General features: G+C 45.4%; 1 long non-coding RNA gene across 1 annotated transcript in view; it reads left to right on the top strand.

Moving 5' to 3' along the window:
- The first annotated feature begins 451 nt into the window (after positions 1-451).
- LOC143740167 (uncharacterized) overlaps positions 452-12,657 on the top strand; it is a 72,464-nt gene continuing 60,258 nt past the window's right edge. The window contains exon 1 of the long non-coding RNA XR_013204786.1: positions 452-662. This is a non-coding gene — a long non-coding RNA (uncharacterized LOC143740167). The remainder of the gene's footprint in view (positions 663-12,657) is intronic.

A 12,657-nucleotide genomic window follows, 5' to 3' on the forward strand; every position in this document is an offset into this window, starting at 1 on the left:
CATTTGGCTCCTAATATGGCCATCCTGAGCTCAGTATGGAAGAATGTACTATGCTGTGAAGAGGAATATCAGTATATCAGATGATGCTTACTTTACCACACACTTCCCTCCTAACAAATCAGCTACATGTAGGCACCATTTATGAGTGGCAACACATTTTAAACATAAAGTAAACCCTCTGTAAACTAATTCCCCTTTCACGTCGTACCTGTGCCGCTGCCACTGTGCCATGGCATGTTTACACATATAGAAGGGGGATTTATCACAGTTTCGTTTCACCAATGTTACAACCCCACGTCACGTGTTTACAAAAAAGACCCACGGCTGCCAGCCATGCTCTTAAAAGGTAACCATGATAAACAATCTTAGGTTTCCCACAGTGTTCGGCCCATGACCAGACCTTTTAAGACTGGAGCACTGGTGCTGTGTTTACTTGGAGGAGAAGGGCAAAGGGAACCACATGGAGAGTGGCTACTACACATCCAAATAGCAACCTGAGATGCAAGGCTGCACATCAGGAGAGAGAGAGAGAGAAAAACCTGTGATGGTCTGTGTCTATGTGTGGACACAGCTGTCTCTAAGGAGTGTTTGTCCAGCAAACTGCGAGGTGCCATATGGTCATAAGGAGCACTACAGAGCAGAAAAATACCTTAATTTATCAGGTTTGTCTCTTTAGAAAATAAATATATATATGAATATATATATATATATATATATATATATATATATATATATATATATATATATACCAGTTGAATGCTCAGGAACAAAAACTTGTAGTAGCTACCTGAAAACTAAATGTTTCTTTATAAATGTTTGTCCTTAAAAAAAATGACATTTGAAGTGGCAAATTTGTACAAAAACAGATTTAAATATTGTAATATTTATCTCTATTCCACAACAAAGGCATCCTTCTGGACAAAAATGCCATGTTGAGTGAAAGACAAGGGAATAAAGTGAGACATCATACATCAATATCTGCCTTTGTATCTATAAAAGCCCATATACACAAAAAGCAATAACTAACAATGACTACAACGATATTAGCATCGACACCAACAAACGTTAATGATCTGTTCCCTTTCAGGAACGTCGAGCTGCGTGAAACGCTGCGGGAACGCCTCTTGCGTTGTGCGTCATGAAGCACGTATGGAATCAGCCCAATGGCGAGACGGAACGTCACGAGTGACGTCATCGACCAGGAAACTATAAAGCACACCCCTGAACACAATGGCGACAGCTTCTGTTGTCTTCAGCAAGCGCTCTGTGTGTGAATCTGTCCAAAAGAAAAAAAAACTGTGTTTTTGTCTGTTCTTAGTGATTGCTAGGCAGGAATTTTTCACTTAAAAAAACTATATATATATATATATATATATATATATATATTCACATATATCAGTATGACGAGCGAGCAGCAATACAGAAAGTGTGTTCCCCCCTGTACTCGTTTTCTCACGGGTGGGGATACACACGATCTGTGTGTTGTTTGTTTGGGAGTGCAGCATGCCCAGTCAGCTCTCGAGGGGGCTGATTGTGAGCATTGCGAGCGTTTTCCATTAAGAACGCTCCGCTCCCACCGATCACATTTACATTTGCATTTATTCATTTAGCTGACGCTTTTATCCAAAGTGACTTACAATTGCTATATTTCAGAGGTCGCACGCCTCTGGAGCAACTAGGGGTTCAGTGTCTTGCTCAGGGACACATTGGTGTCTCACAGTGGATTTGAACCCGGGTCTCTCACACCAAAGGCATGTTTCTTATCCACTGCGCCATCACCACCCCACTCTTCGAGGAGAGTTGTTCGGTTCACGCTCCCCACGGCTCGGGTCCCGCTTCTGTCGAGGCAGAGCGGCGGCGCCTGTCGTGGGGATCGCAAATGGATCTGTCAGCGGGGTTTGAGACGAGCTCTGCCTTATCTCAGCCTTTACCTGCCAGTTCCAGTGCCTCAGTTCCAGGTGTGGAAGCACGCATCGCGGTTTCTTCCCCCCAGGCTGAGGCACCAATTGTCACGGGGAGATGTGGTGATAAACCCAAACGCAGACAGTATAAAAGAAGACACAGTTTAATGACAAAAACAGGAAAACAAAACCCACGAGGGGGCAAAACAGATGGAACACAGAATACCAGACTGACTAGACTAAACTGGGAAACAAATGAACAAGAAAACAAACAAGACTTCAAGAGATGCTAACAATGACTAGATGTACACAGGGTACTCACGATCAACGTATAACAATGAACCGACACAAGACAGCAAACACAAGGGGATTAAATAGGAAGACTAATCAAACATAACAGGTGACACGGGTGAAACACTAATGACAGAATCAGGATAACAAGGGGGCGGGGTAACGAGACGAGACAACACAAGCACATGACCAAAACACAAGGCCATGTGCTTGCACACAGAACATGGGTCTGTCATGATCCTGCCAAAATCCTAGAACTCACAGACCTGATGGCAGAATCATGACAGTACCCCCTCCTTAAAGAGCGGCTACCAGACGCTCCCCAAGGAGACATTAAACGCGGGACAAGACTGACTGAGACATAGACCAGACCCAACAAAACATGACAAATTATAACAGGGGCATACAAGCGTGAACAATGACCGGGTTGGGGTGAAACATCAGAAAAAATAAACAAGGAAGGGGAGGCGGAGGGACAACAGAGTCTTTGAGCGAGAATCCAGGGTGGGTGGGCGGGACGGTGATCTTGGAACTACAGGGTGTGGGCTTAGGACGGGGGACCCGAACGGACTTGGGTGGATTGGTGTGAGTAGACGGAGAAACAGTCCTAGGTTGAACCATGACGGGGGAAACAAACGGGAGTCCGGGGGCAGTAGAGACAGGGACACACGAGGAGACAGTCCGGGGACTTCTGACGGGGAACATGGTTGGTGATGGGACAGGACTGGGTGCCGCGCTCACGGCGACCGACTCTGGAACAGCGCTTGCCGTAGCGGGCTCTGGAACAGCGCTTGCCGTAGCGGGCTCTGGAACAGCGCTTGCCGTAGCGGGCTCTGGAACAGCGCTTGCCGTAGCGGGCTCTGGAACAGCGCTTGCCGTAGCGGGCTCTGGAACAGCGCTTGCCGTAGCGGGCTCTGGAACATCGCTTCACGTAGCGGGCTCTGGAACAGCGCTTGCCGTAGCGGGCTCTGGAACGGGCACGGGGTTCAGCTCCGAAACACCGAACACCGGCCTCTCTAAGATCCGAGCCAGACGCTCCAGATAGTCCCAGCTCAGGAAGGCAGACGGGGCGTGAACATTCTCTAGCTGGATAGACGGGGCGTGAACAGTCTCTAGCTGGACAGACGGGACGTGAACTGGCTCTGGCTGGGCAGACGCAGGTCTCCTCCTCTTCTTCCTCCTGATTCGCGGAGCCGATGATGCCTCGGGAGTCGAACTGGGACGAGTCTGTTCTCCAAGCCTCACGAAGCCTAACCTCAGATCCTCCGGGATCATCGGCAGACAGGCAGGAGGTGACGACACCATGGGACCCTGTGACTCCCGACGAACCAAGCAGTCCACCATGTCCCGGAACGGGCGGTGGGCCAGCCTCTCCCGTTCCGCCAGAGGTGGAGGAACTTTGAGACCGGCGATGAGGTAACGGTTAACCAGGCTCTCCGGTAAAAAATTTCTCTTTGCCTCCACGGCCTGAGCATATCCTCTCAGGGACCTCTCTCCCTGGGGAGGGAAAGGAAGCTTGCCCAACTTGCTGTCGTTGATAGCTGTATGCCACCATAGTTCCTGGTCAGCTGATTGTTGTTTTAGTGGGGATGACATACTGTCCGCTGGGTTCAGAATGGGTCGGTTCATTCTGTCACGGGGAGATGTGGTGATAAACCCAAACGTAGACAGTATAAAATAAGACACGGTTTAATGACAAAAACAGGAAAACAAAACCCACGAGGGGGCAAAACAGATGGAACACAGAATACCAGACTGACTAGACTAAACTGGGAAACAAATGAACAAGAAAACAAACAAGACTTCAAGAGATGCTAACAATGACTAGATGTACACAGGGTACTCAAGATCAACGTATAACAATGAACCGACACAAGACAGCAAACACAAGGGGATTAAATAGGAAGACTAATCAAACATAACAGGTGACACGGGTGAAACACTAATGACAGAATCAGGATAACAAGGGGGCGGGGTAACGAGACGAGACAACACAAGCACATGACCAAAACACAAGGCCATGTGCTTGCACACAGAACATGGGTCTGTCATGATCCTGCCAAAATACTAGAACTCACAGACCTGATGGCAGAATCATGACACCAATACTGCAGCTATCCAGTTCTGAGGAGCTGGATGTTGTCAGTATTGAGACAGGGGATGTTGAGGACTCGTCACCTCATTCCCCTGAACACGAGGAGCTTATGGAGGTGCTCACTCGTGCTGTGTCAAAACTAAGCATAGAGTGGCCAGCTGTTAGGCAGGAATATGTTTCTAAAAGCAAGCTTGACGAACGATTTTTGCCTTCCCGCGTTCAGCCTCCACAGCGGTGCCTTCCGTTTCTTCCCGATCTCCACACCGAGGTGTCGAGGTCGTGGAAGAGACCCGCCTCTTATCGTGTGTTTAGCCCCCAGACTTCCACATATTCTAATATATCGGGGGCTAAGTTACATGGTTATGGGGCGAGGCCCAAGGCGGAGGAGACTCTAGCTAGCCATCTTTCTGCTGAGTCTTCCTCGTCTCTTAAGGCACCAGCTTTACCCACCAAGCCTCTCAGAAATACTTCGGCTCTGGTGGGTAAGGCTTATTCGGCGGCTGGTCAGGCTTCGGCGTGTCTGCACACGATGTCAATATTGCAGGCATACCAAGCCGATCTTTTAAAAGATATGAGTGAGAGTGAGGAGGTCAGCACTGACGTGGTTCGAGAACTGCGTCAGGCTGCAGATTTATCTCTGCGTGCCACCAGGGAATCGGCTAAACTAATGGGCCGTACTATGGCAGCCCTGGTGGCTGCAGAGAGACACTTGTGGCTTAATCTGTCTGATATGAAGGATAAAGAGAAAGCTTTTCTTTTGGATGCTCCACTTTCTCCATCTGGTTTATTCGGTGACGCGGTAAACACGGTCATAGATACATTTCAGGAAGAAAAGAAACAAGCTGCAGCTTTTCAAAAATTCCTCTCACTTAAAGTTCATGTCCCAGGGTCTGCTGGGCGAGGGCAGACCAAGCCGTCGACTAGCTCCTCACATAGGGCGCAACAAAGGCAGAGTGTCGCGTCTCGTGGCCCCCCTTCTAAACAGTGGGAACAGACGCTACAGTCTCAGGCGAAGCCTTCTAGTGGTAAGACTGATCTGAGGACAGTCATTATGGCTAGGAAGGCTTCGTCTAAGAAGTCCTGACGCCACTGGTGTCAGGATGCCGAGGGTGGTCCCCACCGAGAGAGGGAGGTGTTCACCGCTTCAGACGGTGCCCGTTCTCTCACGGTGCCCTCAGGGGTCCCTTCTGCCAACCCCGCCTTCGTGTCGGGGCGCAGACGGGCCCAGCGAGTGCTTTCCCGAGGGATGCTCGCCCCCTCTGAGGAGGGGTTTAGAGCAGTCAGACCAGTTGTCCCCTGCCGGTGCGCCGTTACAGGGCGCTGTGTCTGCTGCTCAAAATATTCCAGAGGCCAGCCTCGAGAGGCTGGTACCCTTAGTAGATTTTCTGGCAGAGTGGAAAAGTCTTCCAAAAATATCTCAGTGGGTTCTGCATTCGATAGAAAGGGGTTATGCCATTCAGTTGAGATCTCCTCCTCGATTCAACGGGGTTCTGCCCACCGTGGTGGGCCCCGAGCAGGCTCTGGTAATGGAACAAGAGGTGAAAACGCTCCTTCAAAAGGAGGCTATAGTTCCCTCCTTGACTCCGTGGGTCAAATTCAAATGAGCTCCTATGGAGTCACTTATAAACGTCTGTTGTAATCCTTGAGATGTCACTGAAAAATTGTCTTTTCAATGTTAGTATCTGTAGAAGCTTGCAGATGACTGTGTTCACCTGCAGAACGCCTGGTCTCACCAGGTGTATGTAGCTTGAGTTCAGCAGGTGGATGAATGCGTTCAGGTTTTCTTCTTGCGTTTCAGCCTAGAATGTGAGCAAAGTTCATAAAGTCAATCTGGACCTTTGTGACTTGTTCAGTCGACGTGTCATTCCTTCATAGAGAAACTTCTGCTTCTCTGGCACCTTTCCCATGACGATAATCTGACCCTCTTGACCAATCCTGTCACCTCCAGCAGTGCGGTTGTCTGGGCAGACCTCGATGGATGAAGGCGTTCTCCTTGGTTCCACACTGCCTCGTATGAGACACCTGAAAATCGTCTTAAATGTCCACTTCACGATTGAGCACTTATGAACTTGAAGCCATGAGGAAATGCATACGAACACATAATGCAACAAAACAAAATCATGTCATGTTCAATGTAAAATACCATGTTCTTGTCAGCAAGTGCGAATGGTACATCTGTCTCATATGTTTCTGAAGGTCCTGAATGGTAAGGATGTCTCATATTAAATATCCAATTCTTAAATATATATATTTTTTGGTCTGAATTATATAAAGAAAATGCAGCAAGAGGTCAGTGTAATCAAAGCAATCAAATAGATTCTATGGATCAAGAAGTCATGTAATAACAACAATACTATTCAATAAATGCATATGTATATAATAATCAGTGTTTGTTCAGGAATCTTCCAATGCCAGCCACTTATGCAAATCTAAGAAGTGACTTGGAACATGCTTAAATGTATTCAAGAATGGAGATTGTTCATTCCTTGCAACAGGTGTGAGAGTGTGTGTTTGTGTGAGGGTGTGTGTGTGTGTCTGTGTGTGAGTGTGAGAGTTTGTGTGAGAGAAAGAGAGAGAGCGAGAGAGAGAGTGTGTGTGTGTGTGTGTGTGTGTGTGTGTGTGTGTGTGTGTGTGTGTGTGTGTGTGTGTGTGTGTGTGTGTGTGTGTGTTGTTGGCTAAGTCACAGTCAATGACAGGGTTGCATTGCACTGATTTGTGACTGTAGCCATTAATATGTATATTCCAGTGTTTTCCCATGAGTTGGCAGAGTGTTGTGAATCGCGTATGCTATGTCATGGGATCAGCTTTCCCATCCTATGTGTGTGAAGCTATCCGGATCTGTTAGTGTGAAGATGTACAATAGGTCTTTAGTGAGGTGATCTTCTTATGATGTATAGTGTTCAGCCTGGATAGATTTGATCTATTCCAGGTGATGGTGATGTGAGGGTGTAGTGATGGAGGAGTGTGTAGAGATGGAGGATTGTGTAGTGATGGAGGAGTGTGTTCAGTGTTCATGTCTAGGAGATGGGTGGAATCTAATCTATAATAATTGTGTTGTAAATTTAGTTCCAGTTCTATACTGGGAGGCCATGCTTATATAGTGATGTGCTATTGTGTGATGTTAATGGCCTCTTGAAGTGTCTTTTCACCCATCTCCCGAGTCTCAGGTTATTTTCTAACAATCCCGCTGTCCTGGCTCTGATGCAGATTGGGTCCGGCCCATCCTGGCATCCGTCCTTCAAGGAATTGCAGTAATACACCTGAGACAGAAACAAATGCAGAGAGAATCACAGTTAATTCTGATGTTTTCAACAGTTTCAAATTCAGACATGTGGAATTATTTTCCTTTCTCCATTATCATGTCCATTGAAATTTTAATTCCAGTTGTCACATGAAACAGAGTTTCATTGATCAGGTCTGAACTATTGCTGTTGTTTCAGCGCAGTGTGTGACACCTAAAAGCTGCTTCTGCAGTGGAGCCTTCACAGTCTGCTGTGTCATGAGCATTAGAGATCCCAGTTCTGCTGGGGAAATTTTCTGGATTAACCAGAGTTTTTCTCACTCATATTTTTATGAGATCAAATGGGTCGATGCCCATGGCTTTATTTCAAAGTTGCTCTCTTTACAGTCAGATCTGTGGGGAGAAATTAGTTCACCTGTTTGGGTGTTCGCTGCTTAGCATTTGCTTTTTTGTGGTGTCATTCACACAAGTACAGATCTTTTGTGACATGCAAAAGGCTGTGATACTTCTGTTCTCACCCTTCTTGTACATTTACTTCTCTGATCCGATTCAATTTTAGTTGGTGTGTCCCAGTTAAGGATGATTTGGTTTGCTATTACCTGTGCCACACTTCTGGTTGTGTTTTTGTAAAGGCAAAAAATAAAATCACATCCCCTCCCCCCTTTGGCACTGGGTAGCAGGCCAATGAAATCAAATTGTAAGGATTAAATGTCACACTTCTCCAATGAATGCCCTGTTTGGCGATTACAATATAATGCATATTATAATTTGAGTTATAATACAATTATATTATATTAAAGGAATATAAATTAAATTATATTGTTTCTGGTCTCTAAAGAGTCTCTGGAACAACTTAGTTGTCAAAGTGTCAAAGCTGTCCGTGCATTGTATGTACAACAACGGTCAGGCTGATAGCCAATGAGGAATTGTGTTGTTGTTAACACCCAAAGAACCGCAAGCACATGCTAAACACATGGTCAAATCTCTGCTCATTCTCATGTCAATACATTTGAATATGAAAAGGTTTCTTGGCTCAGGGCTGATTAGAAGCACATTCGTGGTTTCTGATGTAGATTTCAAATGCCTGTTCATTTAATTTAGTCTTTTTAAAGACGACATAAAGGCAACGTGGCCATTTTAACGTTTGATTATTCTATTTTCTCTTACTTTATATTTTTCGTTTATAGATCAGGAAAGTATATCACTTTGCAGTCCTTCTTCTAAGGATGCACGACACAATCTCGCCAGTCTGACTTATCAAAACAGAGGTAATTGGCTAAATATCTGAGATGTGCCGTATTCACACGTACACAATAACAGACACTTGAATAGCCCCCTTGAATGCCACCTCAGGAACTTAAATTAATTGTTTCAATTAGTAGAGGTCATGATCTAATAGAACATTAAATTAGAACAGAGGTTATGGAACGCACCCGAATCCAGGTTGATCAACAGCATTTTGCTGATTCTGGCCGGAAATAACTCGTTCCCCTCATTCAAGTACACTTGAATCTGATATTCAGTATTAGTCATCACTAATGTCTGGCGCAAACTTGTGGAAATATACGAATCCGGTAATCTATTTTGAAAAATAATTTCAGAGCAATCCAGAATTAGTTCAAACGTGAAAGGGTTTTTGTTTCAGGATTAATGAGATGCGCGTTTGTTGTTTCTCTTTTGTAGATTTCAAATGCACTGTGAAAACACATTGTAACCACATGGCAATCCTATGCTCCTGTACAAGGAGGCAAACAAATTTCTCATAGACACGTTTACACCGTATACACAAGATACATGGCCTAGAATGCATGTCATCTACAGCCTTAACCTAAGTGCTACAACCAACACTTACAGTTAAGTAATCATGTGTTTCAAAGAATAAACTAGCCTATGTGCACATATAGTAGCACAAACAACCATAAAGTGTGTTCTATGAGCAGAATGTGTTAAGCACAATTACAAATACAAAAATACAAACAGAATTATTGCGTGCTTTTTAGTCCCATATCCTGTTAATCGTTTTTGGAAGAAACATGGTCATAGCATTTAGCTTAGCCTTGAAATCTAAATTTTAACCTGTGATCATACAATCCTATTTTTTCCCAAATTGCTTTTCATAAACAAATGCATCGACTTGCCTTTTTATATAAAATCACATGTTTTCCGATTGTTTACAAACTTAGAATTTTCTTTCTGTTGTTTGCTCATTTTTAATCACGTGTTGCTCGTTTGTTTCAACAAGGCCATGCAACAATGGAGAAAACATGCGGACTCTAAATCTTGAGGCTCAAATTTACAGATCTTAATCGAATAATAGAATATAATTTGGAAGATGTTTTCAAATTTTAGGTTTCGTTTCTTGTTGCGTATGCAAACAAGGATATCTTTAAAATCTATTAACAAGGGTTTTCATTCTTCATCTGCGCAGCCACTATCACGTCCTCACGTGTTTCAGTTCCGGACTAAACAAATGGCTTTCCGATCCGTAACAATGCAAACAACATTTTCTCAACACTTCTAAAAAAGGGCAGAAAAAGTTGACTTACCAAAACGGCGGAAGAAAGAGAAGATGTTCAAACCTCAAGTTGATTTCAAAATCCCAATACTTTGCTGGATAAGACGTTGCTCGCTTGTGATGCGAGATCACGGAGGCTTGTCACCACTTTGTAAGGCCGTCTAACTCGATCCAATGGCGGTATTCGAATTAGCGGTGAAGGTCTTTGCGTGTTACTGTCTTTTCTCGTGGCAAAGTATTTTTGGTTAAATGCAATACATTTTATCTTATGTATTAACTCGTTTCATCTGACTCCATAAAATGAAAAGGTTTTTCAATGATATCTGTGCATCATTAAATATACGTTAATGTTTGACTATTCCTTTTAACTCCAATGAAAATAAAGTCAAAGTCTGTTAGAATAATCGAATATAACAATTTATTATGTCAGGTAAATGTATTATTACAATTCCATAATCAATTGAAAGATAATCAATGCAAACCATCAAATGTTCTAGAACAAAGAGGAAAAAGTTTACCCGACAAGAAATGCGTGAGGCTGAAAGTCTCGCAACTCTCAGCCTCACGGGCCGATCTCAGATATAGAAAAGGCCCTGAGCTCTCGCTGCGTTTCATTATATACCCAGACCTCATTTCAAATCTAAACATCATTCACAGTGGAAATTTACCTGTAAGTCACCATTTGCTAGCAGTGGAAAATTAGCATTCAGTCAAATGGTCGAAGGTGTTAACTCAAAGACACACCCTCCAGTATTGGAGGGTGTGGAAGATATTTCTAAACTTCCTGAGAACTTTATTACCTTTTGGGTTTACTTCTTTGGGAATGAGACATTTGTACCAGTCGTACTGTGACATTTTAAATAATAATAAACATGAAAATACTCTGTGATAATCATTCACATTAAAACTACATTTTCTTGGGTGCATTCAGGTGGGGATGAGGGGAGATGTAGATGAAGTTGGTTCGGAGGTGAGACTTTCGTCTCAATGGTGCATGAAGGCCAGTTCAAATGGTAATCTCCAGAGAGGTCCTTTTGTCCTCTCAGTGTCTGGTCACCCCCGAAACAGACTGTCTGGAATTTCCTAATTTATCAATTCTTACAGAACGGGTTCCTCCTCCCAGCGAGGAGTCAGGTTATTACAGCCGATATTTCATCGTTCCAAAGAAGGATGGGGGGTTGCGTCCAATTTTAGATCTACGCCTATTAAATCGTGCTGTAGCCAAGCTCAAATTCAAGATGCTTACGCTAAAGCAAATCGTGTCACAAATCAGGTCCGAGGACTGGTTTGTCACGATAGATCTGAAGGACTCATACTTCCACATCTCCATCCTTGCGCAACACAGGAAGTTCCTGAGGTTCGCTTTCGGGGGCGAAGGGTACCAATATCGTGTTCTTCCGTTTGGCCTAGCTTTATCTCCCCGCACGTTCACGAAGTGCATGGACGCAGCGCTAGTCCCGCTGCGGCTCCAGGGCGTTCGTATACTGAACTACATAGACGATTGGTTGATTCTCGCTCAATCGCAGCAGCAAGCGGCTCGGCATCGAGATGTCGTCCTCGCACACATCAAAAAATTGGGGTTGAGGCTGAATGTCAAAAAGAGTGTTCTATCTCCATCACAGATAACATCTTTTCTGGGGGTACTATGGGATTCTGTGGCAATGCGGGCTCGCCTGTCGCCTGCCCGCATCGCTTCGATTCTCTCAGCTGTAAAAAGAGTAAAGCTAGGCCAGTTGCTCACTGTAAAGCAGTTACAGAGACTGCTGGGTCTGATGGCAGCAGCGTCCAGTGTTATACCCTGCGGCCTGCTATACATTAGACCATTACAGTGGTGGCTCAGGACAAAGGGGTTCTCCCCGAGGGGAAACCCCCTCCGCGTGATCAAAGTTACACGGAGTTGTCTCCGTGCTCTGGTCATGTGGAAGGATCCTTGGTTTCTGTCCCAGGGACCTGTGTTGGGAGCTCTTTGGCGTCGTGTAACGCTAACGACAGATGCTTCCCTCACAGGCTGGGGGGCGATCATGAGTGGTCGCCCAGCCCAGGGTCTGTGGTAGGACCATCATCGATTTTGGCATATAAATTGTCTAGAGATGTTGGCAGTGTTTCAGACTCTGAAGCACTTCCTGCCAGACCTGAGAGGTCATCATGTTCTTGTCCGGTCCGACAACACATCGCTGGTCTCTTCATAAACCATCAGGGGGGTCTGCGCTCTCGCCCGTTATACAATCTGGCTCGCCAGATCCTTCTATGGTCCCAGGGGAAGCTTCTCTCATTGAGGGCGATTTATCTCCCGGGGTATTTAAATCAGGGAGCGGACATCCTGTCGAGGCAGGGGCCAAGGCCCGGGGAATGGAGACTCCACCCCGAGGTGGTGGAGCTCCTTTGGATGCAGTATGGTCGTGCCGAGGTAGACCTATTTGCGTCCAGGGAGACATCACACTGTCCACTGTGGTTTTCTCTCAGTCATCCAGCCCCGCTGGGGTTGGACGCTATGGTGCAGGCGTGGCCGAGGTCACGCCTGTACGCCTTTCCCCCGATTGCTCTGCTCCCAGGAGTTCTGGAGAGGGTTCGCCGGGACGGGGTCAGTCTATTATTGGTAGCCCCGTTTTGGCCG

Source organism: Siphateles boraxobius, unplaced genomic scaffold (assembly GCF_051911475.1).
Source record: "Siphateles boraxobius isolate OS27281-9 unplaced genomic scaffold, OSU_SipBor_1 17, whole genome shotgun sequence".
NCBI lineage: Eukaryota > Metazoa > Chordata > Actinopteri > Cypriniformes > Leuciscidae > Siphateles > Siphateles boraxobius.